The following is a 19966-nucleotide window of genomic DNA, read 5'->3' on the forward strand; positions in this document are numbered from 1 at the left end:
TTAAAAGGAGAATACCCTTTAATGGTTTCCACTGTGAAAGCTCAGTCACGCTTAAGGCCTGCCATCCATCAGGCAGCGTGGCACTGGAGTGCCTCGGAAGCCCCCATACTCGCTTCTGGAAGGAGGGGGTGGCCGTGGGAGCCCCCAGGGGAAGCCCAACCCGCCATTTTTCCAGGCTGGGCTCCAGCAGGGAGGCCTTGAAGGTGAAGGGGCCAAGCATGGTTGCCAGAGTATTATGGATCCTGATGTATTCCCATCTGCCTCCAATGACTTGCAAAGGCTCTGCAAATCCTTATGCAAATCAGCAAAGCCGTCTTTTAGACCCTGAGGCTCAGGGACTCTTCACAAGACCACTGGTAGTATTTTCACATCTGCGGGCCCCCACCATGGACTTGTATGCCCACGCTCCGGAGGCTTCCTTGGGGGTCTTGTGTCTCTGTGTCACACATGCGGCTTATGGGTCAATACCTCAGGTGGGAAGCTTGTGAGTCCTTCGTAATACGAGGCATGTTCCTAAGTTCTCTCCTATCTCACTCTTGACGACTCTTATAAGCAGGTTTGTGACCCCAACTGCCCTGGGCCTAAAGGCACTCAGAGACCTGCCCAAGGTCAAATGGCCAGGCCGGACTGAACTCCGTGTGTAACCCTTGTGCCCTAACTTCGAGTCTGGTGTTACTCCCTCTATATTTTCCTGGTTCAGATATTGCATATGAAGAATGGTGGAGGACAGGGGAAGCCAGGAATCGGGACAGGGGATTCTCCATATCATCCCCAAAGAACCACACCGCAGAGGGGGAGCGGGGCTTTGTGGATTGAAGATGCTCCCCGGGTGATCATGAGGTGTTCCACCAGGTCCGTCGGATTGAAAGGTATTAATCCATTCTTTCCTTCGACAAATATTTACTGAAGACCTACTATATGCCAGGCATTGTTCCACACAGCTTACCTTCAACGGGAGGCAGACAGGTATCCGCTGTGTTAAGGGCTCTACCAAAAAGGAAACAGACTGGCCAGGGCAGTCTCCCTGAGGAAGAGCATCTAAGTCACGGCTCCTTCTAGAGCACGAACAAGTCCCGTGAGAGCCGCAGGGAGAGGATCTCGGCAGGGGTGCAACATGGCAGAGGTTCAGGAGCTTCTAGAAAGGGCTGAGTTTGAGAAGCAGAAAGGAGGCGGGCTGGCTAGAGCAAGGTTGTCAGGGGCAGAGAGTACGAGATGAACTTGGAAAGGGAAGCAGGTGGGAGCCCACGCAGAGCCTCAGACGGTTTTTTAGGTAGCCTTTAGACTACCCCCAAACTTGTAGCTTAAAAATAAGGTGTTTTTTTTCCAGGGAGCCTGGGTGGCTCAGTCGGTTAAGCGTCTGACTCTCGGTTTCAGCTCAGGTCATGATCTCCTAGTTCATCAGTTCAAGCCCCACGTCGGGCTCTGCGCAGACAGCACGGAGCCTGCTTGGGATTCTCTCTCTCCCTCTCTTTCTCTGCCCTTCCCCCACTCATTCCCCCGTCTCAAAATAAACTTTTAAAAAATAAAGGTGTTTTTCATTAATAGATTAGAATAGCATAGTATATTATATGACAATGCAGTGGTTCTCAAGCTTTAGAATGTATCAGAATCACATGGAAGTCTTGGTAACGTTCCAAGACCCCCCCATAGAGCATATGTGGGGTGGGGCCTGGGAGTCCGCCTCTCCAACAAGATCCCGGGCGACACCTGCTGCTGGTCCGGGACCACTCTCTGAGCACCACGATGCTAAGACTGTTCCACCTCTATTCTGGGCAAGTTTTGGCTTTTGAAACCCTTGTTTCAGTGATGTGCGTGTCCATGTGTCCCAGATCCTGCTATAAAATGTGTTCTTTTAAGAGCGGGTCATACTTTCAGAAGCGGAAAGCCCCTAGATGAGAAATTTAGGACCTTTCTTTTTTTTAAAAAAATTTTTTTTTCAACGTTTATTTATGTTTTGGGGGACAGAGAGAGACAGAGCATGAACGGGGGAGGGGCAAAGAGAGAGGGAGACACAGAATCGGAAACAGGCTCCAGGCTCCGAGCCATCAGCCCAGAGCCTGATGCGGGGCTCGAACTCACGGACCGTGAGATCGCGACCTGGCTGAAGTCAGACGCTTAACCGACTGCGCCACCCAGGCGCCCCATAGGACCTTTCTTTAGAAATCCTCATCCTTCGAGGGTCCCGTGAACCCTGCTGGGAAACCGTGGCTTCCCTGAAAGTAAACAAACCAGCAAAATACCTGAATGAAAACCAAAAATAAATGAAAGAAAATCTATGTGGAATAGGAAATAGGGTTCATTCATAGCCTCACCTTGGCCTTGATTTGTCCTACCAAACCTTCTAAAATATTTGGATATAAAGCCCAGGTTCATGCTTGTCCCTTGTCACCCTGGCTCCTGACTTCAGTTCCCCGGGGGCGGGGGTTGGGGGGGCACTCTGGCTGCTGGGATCATGTTTTGCTGTCCTGGGGCCATCCCCACAGTGTTGCCATTCTGCAGAAGGCCCACCAGGGTTCAGTCCTTCAGAAGCAAACCCGCTCACCTGCTTCACCCTGCGGCTCAGGTGGTTTTCCACACACACCTTGACTGGTTCCTCTGTCATCCAGCCCTCCTTCTCCTATAAGCTTCACTGGTTCCAGGTCCCCATGGGAAACTGGGGCTCAGTCCCAACTTCTTGCTCCTGGCCAGTTCTGACACCAGTTATAAAAGCATGTCTCATCCCCATTCAGGAGCAGGCCAGCCTCGGGGGGGAACTTGAGGGCCTCTCTCTGAAAGCCCAATGGAAAGGCAGCAGCCTCTGCAATCTGCGCTGTCTTGGTCGGTCCAGCCTGCTGTGACAAAGTGCCACAGACTGGTACCCATCGTGAAGATGAGTAGGACTGGCTGGTTGGAAATACCCAGAGTACCCGGAAGGCGCGGCATATACCGGCAGATGTTGGATCTTAGGGACAACTCGGGTTTGATTGCTGTGATTCAGATAGCGTTCTGGGGAGTACGTTGGGTTGTCAGAGCCCAGACCGGGGACAGAAACACCGAGAAGCCTGCAGAGCCGTTCAGGAGGAGCTGGCCTCCCACCTCACCTCCTCTCAGTGGCCATTTCTTCCCATCTATTGGCCCCTTGTGGCACAGCCACAGCTCGGTGCAGGCCACATCTGTGATGGCCTCCCCAGTCCCCGGCTCCCCTCTCGCAGGCAGCCGGCTTGTACCTCTCTCTGGCAATTCTGATTCTGCCTTGAATGGGGGCGGGGGGGGGGGGGGGGGCGGGTATTCATCCCATCACTTACCTGCCACGGCGGCACAGAGCCAAGTCCGGGACGTGGCAGAGATTATGCAGAAGCCCCCGTGCAGGAAACTGCCATGACGCCTGGTGAGTGTCACAGCTGACGTCCCCAGGAGTCCCGGTGAAGGCTCCGAAGTTGTGTGCGCATCCGTCTCCCTGACCCGTCTCTAGTCTCCTCGAGGGCGGGGACTGTGCTGCGTCCATTTGTCCAGCTCTGTCAACCACCATTTCCTGAGGGATCCCGCAGCTTCCAGAGAATCCTCCAGAGGAAGAGGTGAGATGAGAGAGAACTTGAGTCTCCTTGGGAAATTCCAGGCAGAGCCAAAGTCCCCAGACTCACAAAGGAAGTTCCCTTCCCCCACCCTCCCCTCAATGCCACTAAGATAGTTGCGATGGAATCCATGGGACCACCCTCCCGGAACTGCCCCACTCCCCACCGGGAATCACTTTGTAAGTACTGCGTGACTCCTGACCATAGGTGACTGGCCAGGGATTGGCACTGAGCCACACTGGACCACAGACAGCCCTTTCAGGGATCCTTGAAATGAAAACTGAAAAAGGGGCGCCTGGGTGGCTCAGTCAGTTGCGCGTCTGACTCTTGATTTTTGTCTCAGGTTGGGGTTTTCTCCTTCTCTCTCTCTCTCTCTCTCTCTCTCTCTCTCTCTCTCTCTCTCTCTTAAAAAAACAAAAAAAGCATCTAATATCTTGGAATAAGGCAGAGAGCGTTCCAGGCAGCCGCATTTCTGTTCATGAGGGTATGTCAGAAGTGGAGGAAGCTGGTCTAGTGGACAGGAAGGACAGTGAGAAGCAGAACGAGAGGGGAATGTGTGGGGAGGCCTCGTGAGCCCCTCGTGTCATTGGTTCCTGAAGTCCGCCTGCACCTTTGCCGAGGTACTCCGGCCCCTACTCGGTCCCTCTCCTCCTTACACAGGGTCCACTTGGACCTTTGTCACTTGCAACCCACAGCACCCCGACGAACGGCTCAATCCAGCTCTGAAAAGTCTCTCCACCGGGGAGATGTCATGCCTTTGGCGAAGTTTCTTCTCTGCCCTACCTTCCCCCTTCCTCCAAACCACCCTTCCTCATGGATGGCACCAGTGACTGCACTGGGAGGCAAGCTGTGTTCTAAAACGACGTTGACAAATAAAACGAGCCTGTAAAGGCAATGAGAGGTGGCTAGGAGAGCTCCAGGGCGGGGTGTCTGTGAGAGAATGTGCGAGCCATAGACTGGTCGGATTCTAAAGTCCGGGCTGGAAAGAACAATGAACAAATAATGTATCTTCGTTCTTTTTATACCGCTGCTGTGTAGCGAAAGCATTTATTAACTAGAGAAGGAGATAAACCTGATCACAGGTATCAGTATGGGAAATCTAGTCACCAGCCTGGGTCCTCGTTATAAATAATGGATATTTAAATGCATTGCTATTCCCTTTAGTGGACCATGGGCAACTCCCTAATATCTGTATCTCTCCTCCGTCATCTGGGAAAGGCCATGCGGTTTGGGGTTTGCTGCCACCTCCAGGGACAGGTCTGAGGTTAATCACACCTAGCATGTGTTTTAGTAGTGCTCATGTGACCCAGTTCTGGCCAGTGAGACTCCAGGAGAGGTTTGCCAGAGGCTTCTGAGAAAGTTCTTTCATGTACTTGAGAGAGAGAGGAGAGGACAGCCTACTCTCACTTTCCCCAGTGGGACATGAACGAGGGAGCAAGGAGCCTTGAGGCCCGTGACTGTCACCCTGTAGCCACAAGGGGACCCAGCCTTACAATGAGACTGGCACGGGTCCCTGATGTCATGACTGAGGCTCTGGATTAACCCACTCTGAGAAGAGGAGCTACTAAATTTCCTTACTCTCAGGTCATTTGGAGTAGACCATCGTGTGATGGTCAGTCCTGAGCTCATCCTCATTGATGGAAGGAAGTCCCCCTAACGGGAGGCAGACCGCTCAGTGGTTAGCAGCTTAGTGTCTGGAGGAGGAGAATTCAGAGGGCCAATCCCAGCTCTGCCATTGGATGCCCGTGGAAACTGGGCAATTTGCCCAACCCTTTGAGCCTCAGTTTATTCATCTGTACAACGGGGCCATCAAGGTTCCTGTGGTGGTTATTTGCCACGTTGGGCTATGGAGAATCCAGCCCTCCCCGCCACCAACCGACATTCAAAACTCCTTTTGGGGACTCCCCAATGGGCATTATTGGTGCTTGAAAGGCAAGATCTTTTGTTCCTCCCCTGGCCCGGCCAAATGGCAAGTCTTTTTTTTATTTATTTATTTATTTATTTTTTTTATTTAGTAAACTCTACTAGAACCCAATATGGACCTTGGACTCACAACCCCAGGATCAAGAGTCGTATGCTCTATTGACTGAGCCAGCCAGGCCCCCCAAATGGCAGGTCTTGATGTAAGCCCAGCATATCCTGATTGAGTGGACTCGGAGGGGATTGGTCAGCTGAGCCGGCACACGGAACAGCCTTCCCCTGCTGCCCGGTCCTCTGGGATCCACCGCGCCCCTGCCCCTTGCCGCAGCCTTGTGTTTCAGCCCTCCAACCACTCTGGAAGCCCCAGTGTCCTTCCCATAAACTCCGTCCTTCTGGAATAGCAGGTTGGCTTCGGTTGATTGCAGCCAAGAACGCTGCCATATAAAAGGGCCTTTTTTGTAAGGCTGCTGCAAAGCCTATAACTGAGATTGTACTTGTAAAGCGTTTCAGTGAATGCCTGGCTCAGCACATGTAGCCATTGAGATTATTACGGACTCAGATGGCCCCATGAAGGGATGATCTGAGTTAAACACAAGGTTTTAATTGACCAAAAAAGGGTACACAGAATCCTAGTTGCCGAATTGGCAACCTTCCCTCCACACGCAGGCTCTGGCTGCTTGGGGTCTCCCGCCTGCCATATTCACCATGAATTGGCAACACTCGGTGAACACAACAGAATGAAGACACAGACCATCCAAAGGCCAAAATACCACGCAAACAAGAATGCTGAGTGACGACTTCGGCGACCAGTGTCCTTTACCCAGAGTTTGCTAGCCGTAACGCGAAAACCACGTTACAGCCTCGGGGCCCCACGGCCAACAGACCGCCTGAGGAAGCCAGGGCAGCGAAGGACAGGGCTCTAGGGCAGAGGTCAAGACCAGATCTGGAGTTCAAACAATCATCCCACCGCGGGCGCGCTCTGCGACCGCTCTGCCTGGCCTCCTGGCCGCCAAGCACGCTTTGAAGTAGGAGAAGAGGCTGCTTCTTACCTGACACAGGGTAGTAGGAGTCAGGTGAGGGCATGTGACTTTACTTTGTAATCTGGTACTTTCCAGGCATCAAGTGATCCCTTGCCACCAACAGCAACGTCATCAACGGCATCGTCATCTCCCGCCTGACATTCATAGAGCCATCGCTAAACCCCAGGGACGGGCTACACGTTTTATACACATTAGTCCAATAGATCCTTCCAACAACCTACGAGGCCAGGTACTATTATGGTCATTAATAGACTGAGACTTGCAGAAACTGAGGCGCTTGACCTGGCCCTTAGCCACTCAGCTGTACAGCCCGATCGCCAGGAAGGCCCCTCTCCCCATCACCCCACTCACCCCTCCTGACTCATTTCAGGCAGCCTTATCCTCCACAGACCTTTCTCTCTCTGCAGGCTGAACAGCCACAGACAGAACTTTTGCTAAAGTGCCTTCACGTTTTTACTTGGAAGATGGGTTTTATGCCCCGGTTGCGTCCGATGGCAGATCCTGTCTCTTCTACATTATTAACTCTCATGTACATGCCGTAAACATGTCCCCTCGGGGCTGATGGCAATATATTGATCCAGATTGTTTAATCCCACACGCCAAGTCAGAGGAGCGGGTATGCGCTCTCCCCCGTGAGTGTGGCCTGTGGGCTCCAGGCGTGTAAATCTCCCCGCACACCCCACGGCTGGGGGGACCCAGAAAATAAAGGATTATTTATGAATGGGATCCTCAGGTGTTCCGCCCCAGATGAATGGCTTTCGGGCCCAGCGAATCAAGGGTGGAAAAAGGAATCACGGCCACACCACTTTGATGAGGAAAACAAATCAGAAGACGCATGCATCTTTCTGAAAGGTCACTGTGCCTGCAGACCTGGCTTGTCTCTGTGGGGGCACAGCATGGCGATCGGAGGCAGGAAGCCGTAAGGACCATCATGTATACTGTCACCATGGGGGGGGAGGGGGCAGCCGCAGCCCCCAGTACCACACTGGGGGGGCTGTACTGCAGCCCCTGAGTTTTTCCCTTCTCTCCCCTTCCTCCAGGGAGGTGGGACACAGCCGATCAATAAGCTGCGCGGATGGAAGCGCCTGCAGCACGGTCGTTTCTCAAGTCAGACCCAGATGGCACCTATCACTCGCCGTAAAAGGCTGCCAGAGACAGAATCAAGGCTCATCCCGTCGTGGGGCCCGCCCGTCTCTGCCTCTGTGATAAACGTCTTCTGCCTCCCGCACGAGCTTGCAGCAAAGAAACCATTTCCAGGATGCAACACGCCGCCTGCCTGGCACCTGCCCGCCACCTGCCCGCTGACGTTTCCTTGTGCTGTGAAACAGCCTTCCCCGGGGGTCCCTGGCGCTGGCCGGGCCATCCCCAAGGGTTCCCCCCACCGCCCCATTTTATTCCTGCGCGTTGGCAGGAGAGCAGAGCCCCCAGAGCCTGCTGCCGGAGGGGTTCGGGGCAGCTTCCCGCTGGAGGGACCCACGTGCTGCCGAGAGGCATTCCAAATTCAATTACTCCAGGGAGGCCACACCTCATTAGGCGTGCCTCGGCTTTTGGAGAGGAAAAGGTGTTTTTCTGCCAAACGAGTTGTCTAGCGTGCGTTCTTCTTCTTCTGTCTTGGGGGAGGGGGGGCGGGGGGGTGGGAGCCAAGACTGGCTGTTGCAGCCAAGGTGGCTCTAAGCACTTTGCTTCCTCCTGCTGATCCGAGCCAGAGAGAGACGGGCAGTGGCCAAAGCGCTCAGGGCCTAGGTCTGAAATAGACAGCACAGGCACACACCCAGCGGGGCTCTTGGCTCCCTTCCTCCCTCCACGTGTTGGACGGGAAAACCAAAATCCACGCCCCCCCCACCCCGGACCCACAACACCCTCACTGTACCAAGCAGAGGGGTAAGGTGCGGGGATGGCCGGGAGCTCGCTCCCACCGGCCTTGGTTTGAACCCACGGCCCCAAGAGGCTGTTGGCCTTGAAAGTTAGAAAAATAACACACGGACGGGGCACCTGGGCGGCTCAGTCGGTTACGCGTCCGACTTCCGCTCAGGTCGTGATCTCGCGGTTCCCGGGTTCGAGCCCCGCCTCGGGGGTCTGTGAGCCCTCTGCCCCTCCCCCGCTCATGCTCTGTCTCTCGCTCTCTCAAAAATAAATAAACATTAAAAAAGAAAGAAAAATAACGTGAGATTTTTTTTTTTTCTTCTCCCACTCTGCAGTCAGCCGAGAAGCCTACGCAAAAGCATTCTCTGGAGGAGGCGCCCTCTGCACCAGGGTTTCTTCAACCTCAGCGCTATGACATCTCCGGCCGGTGACTATAGTGGGGACTGTCCCAGGCGTTGTTCGGCAGCATCTGCGTCTCCACTCCACTATGTGCCAGGAACACACCCCAGCCACGACGACCCAAAATGTTCCCACCGGCTGCCAAATGTCCCCAAGGGTGGAGATTGCCCCCAGGAGAAACCCCTGCCTCCAGCAAAGGGGCAGAGGTGGGAATAAAGCCCGGGTGTCCGGGATCTGGGGTAAACATTCCAGAGCCCACACAGCTGATACCCACGTCATTGCCAAGAGAACTGACTCAGGAGATGTGAAAGGGTCTCATAAAACAATCAGCAGCAGCCACCTTTGCTGGAATGGCAACAGGACGTGTCAAGGGCGGACCAGCCGCTCAACACACACCATGTCTAACAAGTATTAGAGGTTATTAATGCTGGTGCCACGCGCTGGTGACTCAGAGTCACGGGCAGCCAGAGCCACATTTTCACCAAATATGGCAAACGCGAGCTACCGTGGCCAGGCCACCCTCGATGCTGCAGGAGCACACGGGAATGAGCTTCTGGCTCCTTCACAGGTGCGGTGCCGGAGCGGGGACATTTCTGGACGCTGGACGAGCTGGACCTCTGAGCCACGCTCCTGTTGGAAGATCTCGTCTTCGTCACCCCATCCCTACCACGCTTGGCGTTAACATTTGCCGGCCGCTCACTGAACACCCTCGCTACGCAGGGCGGTCCGGGGCCCCGGGGGCACCTGTATCGCCTGGGAGCTTGTTAGAACATCTGGAACCCCAGGCCCCACTGCCGACCTCCCACTGTATTCCAACAAGATCCCCAGGTTGTTTTTCTTTTCTTTTTTTTTTTAACTTTTAAAAATGTTTTTATTTATTTTGGAGAGAGAGAGAGAGAGCACGAGGAGGGGAGGGGCGGAGAGAGAGGGAGACGCAGAATCCGAAGCAGCCTCCAGGCTCCCAGCCGCCAGCACAGAGCCTGACGCGGGGCTCGAACTCCCGAACCGGGAGATCATGACCTGAGCCGAAGACGGACGCTTCCCCGACTGCCCACCCAGGTGTCCCCCTCCCACCGCGGGTTATTTCTGAGAGCACCGAAGGCTGAGACGCTACTCTCTCTCGTAACAGTACGGGGCTGCTAACATCTGTCAGCATTTTAGAGCGTGCACAGATGCCCTTCACCAGCCTGTCTGTCCCCAGATCCACTCATCCAACAAATATTTACCAAACACCTACCATGTGTCCCGCCCTTGGGGAGCCAACAGTCGGGCACCCTCGCCAACACCCCCAGACAGGTGACTATACAGAGGAAGTCACGTGATTTACGTGGATAATGACGCTCCACCAGCTCACCTACGAGCCTGGGGTAAGGTCCTGCTACCAGTAACCAGAGCAGAAGGGTTTCAACTCCAACACCCTTTTCCTCAATTCTATAGCTCTTTCTTCTACACCCATACTTCAACTACAGCCATCAGGGCAAAAAGAAGAAACAGAAGTTTCTGCCTGTCTTAACTACTCAGTCATACCGAAGGCAGGGTTGGGGGCTGGGGTGGGGGGCACTTGTCTCGATTGCCAGCTTGCGTCATGAGCTCATCTAGAGGGGCGCCTGGGTGGCTCAGGCGGTTGAGCGTCTGACTTTGGCTCAGGTCATGATCTCACGGTTCGTGGGATCGAACCCCACATCGGGCTCTGCACTGACCGTGTGGATCCTGCTTGGGATTCTCCCTCCCTCTCCCTCTCCCTCTCCTTCTCTCTCTCTCTCTCTCTCTCTCTCTCAAAATAAATAAATAAACTTAAAAAAAAAGGAACTCATCTAGAATCAGAGACAGTTTAATTCATGGGGGTAGATTTACTTAAAGCTCTTCAGCAGCTGCGCAGTTCTAAATCAAAGGCATTTAAAGACCATCCATAAAAAAAAATACAAAGCAACCACAGCTCTGTTATCTTAAATCAAAACAGAGGTCCAGATTGTGCCCACGCCATGGACTCCAAACTCCTGTCCCAAGTCCCCTCCTCACCTGGGCTTCCTAAAACTCGAGGACGTTTTTTTGTTATCACTTTGTTTCATTTGGTTTCGTTTACTTTTGTCCTCTCATAAAGATGTCATGAGACCTGGCGTGAGGCACCCAGTGGCTCCAAACCCCTGTGATTCCAGGGCAATTACTCAAGTGCCTCGGTTTTCTCATCTGTAAAATGGGAAACATGGGAACTGCTTTACGGAGTTCCTGGGGGGATTCAGGAAGCTAATTAATGTGAGTACGGCGCTCAGCCCCAAGCCTGAGTCCTGGCAAGGATGCGACCGTGGCGGTTATCTTGTCCCTCCCTTTTTTTTCCGAAAACATTCCAGCAGGTGGCTGAGGGCCGATGGATGGTGCCTGAGGAGTCTTTCTGAGGGATCCTCCAACATGCTGGGTTGAGCTGGAAGGGGTATGATGAAGGCAGAGCCCCATTCAAATGCAGAGGATGGAACTCAACTGAAGGGCTGTTGCTGGGGCGTCTGGGTGGCTCAGTCTGCGGGGCGTCCGACTTGGGCTCGGGTCACGATCTCGTGGTTCACGAGTTCGAGCCCCACGCTGGGCTCTGCGCTGACAGCTCGGAGCCTGGAGCCTGCTTCGGATTCTGTGCCCCACCTCCGCTTGCGTTCTGTCTCTCTCTCTCTCAAAAATAAATAAACACGAGAAGGGCTGTTGCTGCCCTAGATGCCTGAAGTAAAGCTTGCGGCCATCCCCAGCATGTGTTCCGGGGACCTTCTATGATGTTCAGGAAAATAAAAAGATTGCGGTGAACGTCTCAGGTGCAGGATGGGGCCGTACAAGTCACAAAGACAACTGACATTCTTCTGGTTCTCAAAGCTCAGGGACCTCCCCACTACATGAGCCTTAGATCCCCCTGAGACAGAAGCTGAAAATGCCAGGCATCTATTCCCCCAGGCTCCCTTGCAGCTATGCAGCAGCCCCCAAATGCCCTGCCGAAGACTTTGACTCCGGACCCAAGGCCTGTAGGGAATCCAGTCTGCTGAAGACTCACAGGAGTGGGAACTACAGCCAACGCCCAGAAGCTTCTATGGCACCCAGCTTCTGCAGGGTCAGCATTGGGACTGCTTCCGTTGGTGAGAGGGATATCTCCTCAGGAGCTCTTCTGGAGACCAGATCTAGACAGGCTGAGCCTGATTCTCTTGCCCTCTTAAGGAATCTATGAGCACCCCCCAAGCCCCTTAAAAAGTGATTTGTCTGTGGAAATTAAAGGGTCTTTTGCTGAAGCTAAGAACACAGAGGGAAGCATCCCCCAGCTTAATTTCTGGTCCTCGATTTAGCTTGTAGAGGGTCGCAAGGACACGCCGATTGAGAAAGCCCCACCGCCGACCCACCTCCCCTGTCTGCGTGAGTGCGTCCCAAAATGGGAACTCTGGGACACCCACGTCAAAGTCAACTACGGTGTAACTAGGGTGTTGATGAAAAGGCAGGGCCCTGGCCCTCACTGTGTACATACTGAATTAGAATCTTTGCAGCCGCAGTCCAGAACGATTTGGAGGTGGTACAACTTCGAGCTTACATTTTGCGTGACTCTGTTTTCTGTCGCGTGTTTCTTCTTCATCATGTTTTTCTCGTAACCTGTCCGTGGCAGGTTGGAAAGAGAAACCTCGTTCTTCCCCCGAGATGGTCCTTCCTGACAACTGCGTCGCGGCATCTCGAGCTAATCCTCCCGTCAGCAAACTACAAGCCAGCGTGAATAGTGTCGGTCCAGCTTCAGATTCTGAAACTCTATCTGGATGCACCAGCTGCTGGGGCTCGAACCTTCTCTCTCTCACCAGCCATGGGGCCTCTAATTCCAAGACTAGATTAGCACCTGGCATTCAAAGGGCTTTTTGTTTCTGGGTAGAATCACAGAAAAAAAGTCATGACGACTCCAAAACACCAGGAAAACTTTATGCTTTTTCCAGGGTCAAGGTAGTTGGCTCAGTGCCAACCCCGGTCCCAGAGCTACCCAAGCAAATACTTGTTCCCAGATCAAACGTGACCGAGCCCCGAAGACCTTAGAGGGGTCGAGTGTTTACATACGACAGTGGCGACTTCCATTTAAATGTCTTTTTAAATTCCTTATCTCTACCGTGCATTTCCAACATGTTCCAAAATGAGAAACCTCGTTTTTCATCGTTGTGGAGATACGACTGAAGCAAACCGAGCCGCACATGTGTGAGGTGTACAATCTGATCCGTTTTGAAATGTGTATGTAACTGTGCGACCGCGAGGACAATCAAGAACACGAACATATCTATTACCCCCACAAGTTTCCCTGGACTCCTCGACAGTCTCTCCTTCCCACCCCCTCTGTCCCCAGGCAACCATTCAACCGCTAATTTGCTTTCTGTCCCCATAGATTGGTTTGCATTGTCTAGAATTTTATAGAAGTGGAATGATGCCCTGTGTACTCTTTCGGTTCTGGCTTCTTCTTCTTCCTCCTTTTTTTTTTTTTAAGTTTATTTATTTTGAGAAAGAGAGGGTGAGCAGGGGGCAGAGAGAGAGGGAGAGAGAGACAGAATCCCAAGGAGGCTCCACGCTGTGAGCACAGAGCCCGATGTGGGGCTCGAACCCACGCACCGTGAGATCATGACCTGAGCCGAAATCAAGAGTCGGTCGCTTAACTGAGCCCCCCCCCCCCAGGCGCCCTGGTCCTGGCTTCTTTCACTCAGCATAAGACTTTCGAGATTCAGCCACCTCACTGCAAGTATCAGTGTCTAATTCCTTTTTACGGTTGAGTAGTATTCCATTGCGTGGACCTTCCACAATTCGTTTTACCCATTCAACTAGAAAGCCCAATCCAAAAAAAAGGGAGGTGTTTAATTTCTCAAATCCTCCTGAAAGCAGAATAAGGAGGAGGAGAGGAAGCAAAGGGAAACGGAGCACACTTTTCCGAGCCCGTCCCTCCTCAGGATGTTTGCGACTGCTCTCTCCTCGGCCCAGAATGCTCGTGTCCCCAGATCGTGGCATGGCGGACCCCTTCCCCTCATTCCTGACTCGGTGTGAAGGTCACTTCCTCGGAGGCCTTCCTGACCCCCACCTCTCCCTCCCTGTTCCGCCACCCAAGTCACTCTTCATCGTGCTACGCGGCGTTAGATTCTCCAAAATGCTTCCCAGTCTTGGATTTTATTCAATCTATCTTTTTTTTTAATGTCTATCCCCTTCCAGAACGTGGACTCCGGAACACCAGAGACCTTCCCCATCTGTTTTCAGAGTTTGTTTATTTATTTGTTTACCTTAATTTTTGTAAGTTTATTTTTGAGAGCGACAGAGAGAAAGAGACAGTGAGCAGGGGAGGGGCAGAGAGAGAGGGAGAGAGAGACTCCCAAGCGGGCTCTGCACCGTCAGTGCAGAGCCCGACGCGGGGCTCGAACTCACGCTGCCTCGAGATCATGACCTGAGCCGAAAACCAAAAGTTGGACGCTTAACTGACTGAACCACCCAGGCGCTCCTATTCCTTTATTTTTTAATGTTTATTTATTTTGTTGAGAGAGAGAAAGAGAGAGAGAGGGAACGTGCGCGAGAGGGGGAGGGGCAGGGAGGTGGACAGAGGGTCCAAATGTCTCTGCACTGACAGCAGTGAGCCCAATGCGAGGCTCGAACCCACCAACCGGGAGATCGTGACCTGAGCCAAAGTGGGTCGCTTAACCAACTGAGCCACCCAGGCGCCCCTGGTTTATTTATTTATCTTCAGAGAGAGAGGGCATGAGCAGGGTAGGGGCAGAGAGACAGGGGAGAGAGAGAATCCTCTCTCTCCGGGCTGCAGTGCCTGACTCAGTGCTCAAACTCACGATCCGTGAGATCGTGACCTGAACCGAAATCAAGAGTCGGACGCCTAACTGACTGAGCCACCCAGGCGCCCCAACCTTCTCTTGTCTTTCCACAAGTCTATCCTTCATGCCTAAAGTACTAAGCGGCATAGGCAGGTGCCCAATAACGTTGGTTCACTGAATGAGTGAATCAGTGAATTGATGGGAAGGTTGAGTTGTGCTTTTGTAACGTTTTAAGGCCTTTCTCGTTTCGAAAAATCTCAGAACTCCTTGATACAGCAGTGACTTTTGGGAGGCCACCCACCAATGCTGGGAGCTACTCATAGATCAACTCAGAGGCCTGGAGGAGAACGGAAGAAGCAGCCGAGACATGGAGACCCATTTAATGCACCGGCGAGAAACCTAGCCTGGGCTATCCCCACCGCACTTGCTGGCTCTAACTCTCCTACAAATCATCCGAAATGCTAAATCATGTTGAAACCCCTCTGACGGTGACCACCGGGAACTATGAAGGACACTCACGCATAATTTACATACTGCCAAGCTCCTAAGAGCCTCTAAATAAAGCCCCTGAGGGCCCCCGGGCACTATTTTTGAGAAGGACATCCAGTGACAGATTAAATCGAGTCTGTTCCTTCAACACCAGAGAAAAAAGAAACCTCGCCGTCCCCGCGCTGACATCTGTGAATGTCTTAAGCTGCCTTTGCTGTCAGACGCTTCCCGAAGAAGCCGCGATTCCCCGGAAAACGTACACATGGGTTACGGTCTCCCATTTTACAGAAGGCGCCGCCACCACTCATGGGTATTTTTTGCTCAGACTTTCATTCTTGCTCTACATCTTAACCGTACAAAGTGTTTTCATCGCGAGGCAGAGGGGAGGGGAGTTCACAAGAGCGCTTTGCGTTCCGACAGTAAATGTGAAATTACCTTTGATCACAACAGGGTTCTCATACTGATAACGAGGTGGGGGCCGCAGCCATAGAGGGTCGGCAACCAGACCCAAAAGACACACACCTGGCGGGGAAGGACGACAGGGACAGGCCGATAGGAGGATTTCCCGCCCCGACCATTAGCTTTGGCTACAGAATGCTCTGTCATTACAACCATGCTTAATTTTTATAATCCGACAAAAAACGGAAAGCTAGAAAAGCCAGCAACACGAGGCCTGAGTCAACACTGCGCACGGTTTATACCTTGCAAGGGGCCCAAAGAGAAACAGCACCTGTTTTATTGTTTTGTTTTGTTTTGTGCCCGATTCAGAGGAGTCCACACAATCAAAACACAAATGTGGGAGCCAAATAAAACAACGCAGTGAATACAGGCAGGGACCTAAGCGACAGGCCGCATGCATGTCACTAGTGCTCAGGAACCTTCCAGAAGCAGGCAGATGATCTGTCCCTGGCCCACATGAACAATTCAGCTGGGCTCGTGCACAACCTGCTCTAGTTTCAACTTTCGGTATTAGTTGCGAAATGGGAGACATGCCCTGAAACCCAGCACTGTTTTTACCCTTGCTCCTATGCCGTTCCATTCCCCTCCCCAACACTGAGCCAGGCAATAACACCCTCCCCGGAAACAAACACTCTGACTAACTGCCCTTAAGCAAGGGAGGGATTAACAATGTTTCTGTGGTCTCCCCCATGCCTGGCATGTTACCCTGCAGAGTAAATGAATAAAGGAATAGATGGGTGGATGGGTGAATGGGGAATGATCTTTTAACCATCCCGTAGCATCCGATCCTAACAACGTGTAGGGGAGTAACAATAATAGTTAACGCTTATATTTATGCTAATTATATGCCAGCCACTATTCTAAATTCCTCATACATATTAACTCTTTTAACCCTCAAGAGCTCTATGAAATAAGGACTATTATTATCTCCATTAAACAGATGAAGAAACTGCTGGAGGTATTTGGAGGTCGCGCGGCTCAAAGCAGGCAGAGCTGACTCCTTGCTGGATGCTTTGAATGAGGCACCGTGCTTCCTCTCCATCAGCTACATTTGATGAAGCAGGAGACAGGAGGGTCGTGATCCTCCCTGGACCAAGCGTACGTACCCACTGTGTCCTCAGGACACGGTTAAATGACAGCCAGGATGTGAACCCCACCAGCCTGACTCCGATGCCCAGGTAGGCTGTGTGAATAAAGCTGGCCAGGGGCAGTTACTGGAGATCAAGCAGTTAAGACACTGTCGAGGAGCCTGGGATAAAAGGCCAGTTTTCTTAGCGCTGTTCTCCCAAACTGGAGGTGCTGTGGGGTCCAGGAAAGAAAGAGAAAATAAAAACAAATCTGGAAAGTGGAGGCTGCCCCCCGACTCTCCCGAAACCATTTTGTTTGGGTTGGAGAAGGAGAGGCTCGCTGGTGTCTTCCTGTCTTCAGTCCCTGGGCGAAAGGCCACAGCAAGACCTAAGCAAAGGTTACGTCCATTCCGGCCTGAGCACAGTTCTGAGCAGGGCTGCTCAGGGACTGGAGTTTAGTACAAAACAGGTCAGAGAGTCTGGGGTGGGGAGGGGACGCTCAGGATGAAAGAGTGGAGGCCAGGCCAGAAAGAGAAAGAAATGACAGTGCAATCATTAAGAAACTTCACTGAGCTGGAAAAGGGGAGAGAAGAAGAGGTGGGTGGGCTATCCATCGCCCCCCCCCTTTTTACTCATCACACATAGGGAGCCAGAAAGGATGCAGGTGTTAGCAGCGCGATGGAATTGAAGTTGCTTGTGGGCATGGGGTGGGGGGGGGGTAGTCAAAACGCTGACAAGCAGCGCCCTCCAAGCAGAAGCACGTCTCTCCCTCATGGAGTAGAGAGAAAGCCAGAGAAATATCTCCCCATGAAAGTCAGAGCGCAGCTGAGATCGGTAGGGTTTGTAAATTCCCAATAATGTCAGAGACAGGCCTGGCTCACAAGGCTGCTGGGCAGACAAGAGCCAGGACCCCAGGACAGTCCTGAAACCAGAGTTGGCCATTCGGATTTCTACCAAACAGAAACCAAAAGGTGCCTTGCCCTCCCACCCCCCATAAACGCTGACCATCCCCAAGGCACATGAGCTTTTTTGTAAAATCAAATGCACATCTCTTTGGAAATTGTTGATCTATTCTTGAAAGGGGCACATTGTGCTACAGAAAGTGGCAGCCGATAATTTTTTTTTTTTTAAGTTTGTTATGGGAGATTGGCTAAATTAGTTTATCTAGGAGTTCCCATTGGGACTTCTTTTGAGAGGATCTCCTGTATGAAGGGAAATGAGTTTCCTGGCAGACCCCCGTCACACCCCCCAAAAGCACAGAGTCAAGGGCTCCACAGATCTCACACCTATTCCCAGCAGATGACACAAGATCTCACCATTTTTCACTGGATCCAAAGGTCCTACGACCTCTAGGTTCCAGGAATTAGCTACACTCTATTCATTGCAGGAGGATGATTTTTTTTTTTTTTTCACTTTGAGAAAACCTCAATGGGATTTTAACCGAAGGGAAGCAAAGGTTTTCTTTTTATAAATTCGATTAGTCTTTCCCACTTTCTGTACCTCGAGACATTTCCTTTGGGAAGAATTTTATACCCAGAGACCCCCTTAGCGAGGCACTGTTGCATGCGGGGCGCGGTGAATTTCAGCGCAAGACGCTGCATGTGGACGGAAAGCAAAAACCGCGGGCACTTGCAGTCGCCAGCAAAGTCAGTTTGTGAATGCTGCCGTGGGGATGGCCCTGCCAGAGAAGGAAGATGAAGTTTGCCGCGGGCAGGCTGTGTGGGACCTCTGGCTGGGATGCGTGCGGGTGGTTACCAAGCCCGCCCTTCGCTCGCCACGGCTGACTTTCCCGCCGGAGCCGGCGCCGGGGCGCCTGGTCCCCGCGCTGCACCCGGCGCCGGTCTGGAGATAGCCCTTGGCTGTGGGCGGCGGGAGTCCTCCTGAAAGTGCGCCTTTTCGCCGCCGGGACTTAGCTGCTGGGGAGCGAGCGCGCCGAGTGCGCACTGCGTCGATCGACTCCGCCCGGGCCGGGGGTACCCACCCGAGCCTGCTCCCCGAGGCCTCGGGTTCGAAGCCTCTCCCGTGGCGGAGGAGAGGTTGGGATTTGAGCAGCAGCCGTTCGGTTAAGGAAGGAGTTTCTGAAACTCTCGGGAAAGCGAAGTCCCGGGGCGTGGAAAATAATCGAGCCGACGGTGGGTTTTCCAAACTTGATCTTTGCTCTGGGACATTTTTTCTGCCCTCTCCCCCAGTGCCCTAGCCCCCACCCGGGGCAAGAGTTCTAAGGGCTAGGGTAACTAACTGCATCAGTCCTTTCTCTCTCTGCCCACCGCCCCCCAAAACTTTCAGACCAGAAAAATACAAATAACCCCTAGGAGTGGTTCCTGCGGGCGCGTTCAGGCGTCCCCATCCCAACACACACACACACACACACACACACACACACACACACACACACACACACACCACCATCACCACCACCACCACCACCACGACCACTCCGTCCCTCCCACCTCCTGGTAGAGGAGGGACTGGGAACCTGATCTCCGGGCTCCTGCCCCAAACGTTTCCCCATCAATAATGCTGATACCATCGATGTGCCTCCACCCCCGCCCCCCGAGCACCGCTGCCGTCTTTTCGCCGCTTTTTGCTTGACAGAAGAAAACGAAACCTCCCGTAGTGCCCTCCTACCCTTGGCCAGGGGCCCGCGGGGACTGGGGCCTGGGGCAGAGCAAGCAGGGGCACCCGTAGGGCGAGGGGAGAGGGGGGCGTCCTTCAGTTCTGGGGTGCTCAACCAGCGCCGGCGGAAAGAGAAGGAGGGTCCCGGGCGCAGGCCAGGCCTCATTCCAGGCTCCATCCCAAACCTGGGGTCAGACTGGGCCGGCGTAAGATATTTTTGCGAGTGGGAGAACCAGGCCTCGGAAAGGGGAGGCTCGACACCCTCTCCCCTGCCCAGGATCGGGATGACGCGGGGGCGGTTCGGCGAAACCCCTTATTTGGGGACTCAGCGGTGGCCCGTGGCCTTGGGGCACAGCCCTTCGGTCCGCCAACCCACCAAGGCGTTCTAGGTGTTGGGAAAACCGAGGAGACGCATTAGTAGAAACATGGCCATCGAGCCCCCAAAACGTGAGTTCGCCCACCTCGCCGAGCGCCTCCCCCGGGTGCGGTTCTTGTTGGCCCACGAGGTCACGACCCTGGCGCAGCAGCAGCCACACTTCGGGCCACCCCCCATTCCCTAGCGTGGATCAGCCCCTGAGTGCTAAGTCCTCTGGTGGAAAGGGCAAGTCCGAGCCCCGTCGGCCCGATTCGCCCAGCAGCTGCCCCACCTTAGGCTGGGGCGGCGCGACCCCCTATACAGCGCGCAGGTCACTAGGGTGAGCAAGGCGTGGGGACAGGCTCCAGCTGTGGCACCTCACTTGCACTCGCTGCCTTCTCTCGACCGGCTCAAA

The 19966-nt window shown here is 53.3% G+C and overlaps 2 long non-coding RNA genes across 4 annotated transcripts in view; one reads left to right on the forward strand and one right to left on the reverse strand.

The window, feature by feature from the left end:
- The window catches only part of LOC147573474 (uncharacterized), a 22883-nt gene continuing 2917 nt past the window's right edge, over positions 1-19966 (reverse strand). The window contains exons 2-5 of one of the 3 annotated variants that reach the window (XR_015244809.1): positions 3285-3540; positions 2582-2690; positions 2151-2213; positions 1-1908 (exon numbers count right to left, since the gene is read on the reverse strand). This is a non-coding gene — a long non-coding RNA (uncharacterized LOC147573474). Of the gene's footprint in view, positions 1909-2150; positions 2691-3284; positions 3541-19966 lie in introns of all 3 variants that reach the window. The other 2 variants (XR_015244807.1, XR_015244808.1) reach the window with 2 other exon arrangements.
- The window catches only part of LOC147573475 (uncharacterized), a 2153-nt gene continuing 426 nt past the window's right edge, over positions 18240-19966 (forward strand). Inside the window, exon 1 of the long non-coding RNA XR_015244806.1 lies at positions 18240-18712. This is a non-coding gene — a long non-coding RNA (uncharacterized LOC147573475). The remainder of the gene's footprint in view (positions 18713-19966) is intronic.

Source organism: Puma concolor, chromosome E2, assembly GCF_028749965.1.
Source record: "Puma concolor isolate L17-30 chromosome E2, mPumCon1.1.hap2, whole genome shotgun sequence".
NCBI lineage: Eukaryota > Metazoa > Chordata > Mammalia > Carnivora > Felidae > Puma > Puma concolor.